General features: G+C 40.1%; 1 protein-coding gene across 16 annotated transcripts in view; it reads right to left on the bottom strand.

The window, feature by feature from the left end:
• MEF2C (myocyte enhancer factor 2C) overlaps window positions 1–4,254 on the bottom strand; it is a 169,438-nt gene that overhangs the window by 38,736 nt on the left and 126,448 nt on the right. The window lies entirely within an intron of this gene.

The following is a 4,254-nucleotide window of genomic DNA, read 5'->3' as shown; positions in this document are numbered from 1 at the left end:
AGGAGAGCTGTTTGGTGTGGGGGGGGGGGGGGGGGGAGGAGAAGGGAGGAGGAAAGGGGACACGGCCTTTCCAATATACTGTTTTTCTTTGTTTAAAAGTAGAATCTCCTTGTCTTGAAGGATCCCTTTCAATAAAGCATTTTGCCAACTGTGGCAAATTATGCCTCTTATGTCTTTGAGCTTCACAGGGAGCAGAAGCAGCAGCAGTCTTGAGTGGCAGTGTCAAATGGCAGTCATTATATCTGCAAAATGTACAGTGCAGTAGCCATGGTTTTGTGAGCTTGCTTGTATACTTAAGGTTTTGGTATCAAGATGAATATGTGGCAATTCTGGCTTTATGTTTTTTTACCTGCTCTCATAGTTGCAATGAAAAACTTGAAAATGTTTTCTGAGGAAAATGAAAAAAAACTCAGATACATTGCTTAAAAAAATTTCATCTTTTGTAAACCAACTACATGATTTTGAGGCAGGTGCTGACTCATGTTTTGAATGCTGGTAAACTGACAATGCCTTTTGGGACCTGGCATGAATGTGATGAGAACTGCTGTATGCATAGTGCTATAGCCCCGTTGTGTTGGGACAAGGTGGAGGGGGCATAGCCTCATCCATGTTCTACCCAGAAATAGGTTATGTGGCTATTCAGTCATTTACATGGTAGTAGCTCACTGCTGTCTTGCATACTGGATCACTGGCTGTTCAATTATGGTAGTTTTAAACCCCCTTTACTCTTTTCCCCCCCTTTTTCCTTTTTTTCCAGGCATATTTTAGTCATATAAATATAGAAATCATTTTGTTTGCCACTGATATGCAGTAAGTGAACAAGATTCCAGTTCAGGGCAGAATATGATTGTAGAACTAGCTTTTCTTTGCTGCTGTGCAGTCAAATCTGATGTCCCTAATGGCCAACTTTCCTGAAAGGCTGGTTCAAGGGGCTGGTTCAAGTCAGGGTGTGCGGGGGGAGTATTATTTCTTTGTTTCAATGGCTAGCAATGAAATCTGTATGTATTACTATGTTCTGGATATTTAAGTGCTATGTCCTGCTTTTCATAAACAGAGAGACAGCATAAGTAATTACATATTTAAAAAATACAACTAGTGAAATCCAACTAGAGGCCTCTCTGCAGCACCCTCACAAGATTTTATGTTCATTATCAAACCTCTGCCCACATATGGAACCTGTTCTACACAGGAAGTTTCACAATGCACATGATTCAGAAATAGGATCTTTGTGTGTATTATGACTGCAGGCCCAATTCCTTAGAGTTGCACACATACTGAACAATCTGAAAAGTTATATAAAGTATGTAGGAAAATCTAAAAATGCAATGAATTAAAATCTCACCTTCCTGCACAAATCCCAAATAGCAGAGATGTGGCAGGAGAGCCCACTAGGGTTGAGGTAGGGACAGAAAACCTCCAGATAAGAGAGGCTGGTCATGAGGCTGCTAGCCAAATCCTACTTCAACTATTTTGGGCTACATGTTGGAATGATGGCTTCTACCTTTCTAACAAGTTCTGAGCCATGAATTCAGGTCCAATTGGATTGCCAACTCTTCACCAGGGTGTTCCTGTTGAAAAGGTAAACATGGGGCTGCTAACCTGGCAGCTTGTTTTGGAGGTGCAGAGTTCCCCATGCAGGGTCATTCTGTGTGCATTCTATTTTCTCCTTGCTCTGCCGGCTTCAGGAGGAACTTGGGTGCTGGAGGTTTTGCATGTGATCCCACTTTCCATCCCCTCCCTCCCCCCCTCTGGAATCATTCTGCATACTGTTACAATCATCTGTACCGTTGGGCCTACAAATCCTAGCCTGTTGGTCATAGGGCCTGGATTATTTGATGGGTATCTAATCTTTTCCTTTTTTTTTTTTATTTCCCAGCTCTCTTAATCCTTCTTTCTGTCCCAATTAAAAAAAATCCACCTGAAGATATAACAAAGCCATTTAAATTAATTTACTTCTGCTCCCATCCTCTACCCTTCATCCATTTGTATCTGACTACTGACTGTAAGCAATTCAGGACAAGGATTTTCTTTTTTCAGTGACTGCTCAGAGCACAGCTTTGGGGTCCCAATCCTGATTTCTGCTGCTGCTACTACTATTATCACTACAGTTTATTCATTACTGAAACATATGGACATTGCCAAAACAGTTATTAGGTTTTCTCAGTCACTCTCTAAAGGCATTCTTAATTTAGCTGCAGGATTTACATCCCCCATTACTAGACATATATATAGTGTTTGGTTTAGCATGCTTTTTAAATAGTGTGTGAATACAGTGAGGTCATCTTACAGTGTACTTTACATGCAGTTGACCTTAGTTAAGTTGGTTTATTCTTTGTTTTTATGTGCAAATTAATCTAAAAGAACATGTTCTTAATTTTATTCTTTGTTGGGTCAACATATATGGGGCATAAATAACCTTTGTGTCTGCTTTGGGTATACTGCGAGGTCTTGGTGGAAAACAAGGCATCACCAATATTACCCCTCAAGCTCCCAGCTGCAAATTTACTACTTTGGTTTTGGCTGCTTAAAATGTGTGTTTACATTCATGTTTCCTTGAGTAATGTGTGCAGGACCTGGTACAGATCCCTTTACCACTGCTGGAGGCAAAACAAGCATGCATGTATCTTGTCTATCACAGACAGGACCTGATGTACCTTAGTGCATTCAACACAATGTTATTGTGTGTGACTTCTGACATGTTGTTCTGTCTTAGCCTGTCTTCTCTCCACAAGTCAAAAGATGGCTAATGTAACATTTCAACTGGGTAAAATCACACAGCATTGAGCTAGGAGTGAATTTTGCAAGCTGGTCTACAAAATATTGTGGAAAACAAAATCTTGGGTGTCAAAAACCCTGAAAAATGAATAGACAAACATTCTGTGTTAGCTTTCATGTTTTTAAAGATGTTTTGGCAAAGTCTAGCTAATTCTTATGCTCAAAGACAGAGATGTCCATAGCTGCTTTCTAGTGGACTTTCAGCAATGCTTTGGTAAGCACACATTATCAGATACTTAAGAAACATGTAAATTCTTATCCTCAGACTATTCTGAGGAAACTTTATTGACCTTTTTCATTAAGAGGATAAGCCAATTTTGATCTGGCAGCATTTTTATTTTCTTACATGTTTAGGCACAGGTCTAATTTATACATCGTGCTTTCCTAGACATTATGAGGTTCAACTTGTTCATTTTTTTCCAGTTTTGCTTCATGAACCTGCATCCATTATGGTGAAGGGTATCTTTGAGTGCAACTATATTTAAGAGCAACTATCACAGATTTGTAATGTGTAAATGTACAGGGTAAGTCTGAAGTCTGTTAGAATTGTTCTTTACAAAAATAGTAACGTTAATATTTTGCAATTTATAATGCCTTTCATCAAAGAACTACGAAACAGTTTCACAGAAATTAATACAAATTTAAGTCTTTTTTCATCAACATGTTGATGAACTTTTGACAACATTTTCATGTGGTCTCTGGTGGGATGAATGGAAATGTCCAAGATTTTAACCAGCTTTCCCAAGGGTCTCCTAATAGCTATTTCCTTAGAATAGGGTGATGTCTAATCTTATAGAAAATTAAAGAGGCTACTAGGATTTCCTCCCAATCAAGAGTGACTATGCGTAACAGTTTTTACATTTTGAATATTTTGCCATTTTGAAAGAACAAAACCAAATGGTATAAGAGTGATGGAGGTTTCTAGTGAACAGTGCAAAACCCAATTCTTCACTCAATAAAATTACTTGAGGGATTTTGTTCTTGGTAGGTCAATGCCCAACTCTGAAAGGAGGAAGTGATTAGAACAAGCAGGATTGACCTGGTGAATGGTTAGGAATTTAGCTTGACTCAAAAGGCGCAGATGGAAGTGACTATCAATCTAGCCCCTGAAAGCATTCTACAGCCATGAATAAACACAAGTACCTTCTCCCCCTCTCATTCTGAGACAGTACTGTGGGCTGAGAGAAGGAGAGGGGCGTGGAGCTAGGGGAACTGGCTGCAGAGACACATCCTCTCTCCCTGATTGGCTCCAAATTTGAGCTTGATCCCCTCCCCTCCCCTACCTAACATCTGTTGGGTCAGGAAGATTGGTCTAATTCAAGATGCAGGCAGAAGTGCAGCTCCCAAGTCTAACTCATGGTGCTTCACAGAAAGTGCCATAAGCTGGACTGATCCTCCTGACCCAACAGGCGTTAGCTGTTGGCTCAGGAGTGTGGGGGATTGAGCTCCAATTGAAGCTGATCCAGGAAGAGAGGCTGC

Source organism: Alligator sinensis, unplaced genomic scaffold (genome assembly GCF_000455745.1).
Source record: "Alligator sinensis unplaced genomic scaffold, ASM45574v1 scaffold218_1, whole genome shotgun sequence".
Taxonomy (NCBI): domain Eukaryota; kingdom Metazoa; phylum Chordata; order Crocodylia; family Alligatoridae; genus Alligator; species Alligator sinensis.
The sequence above is the reverse complement of the archived record's forward strand: the minus strand, read 5'-3'. Positions and strand labels throughout refer to the sequence as shown.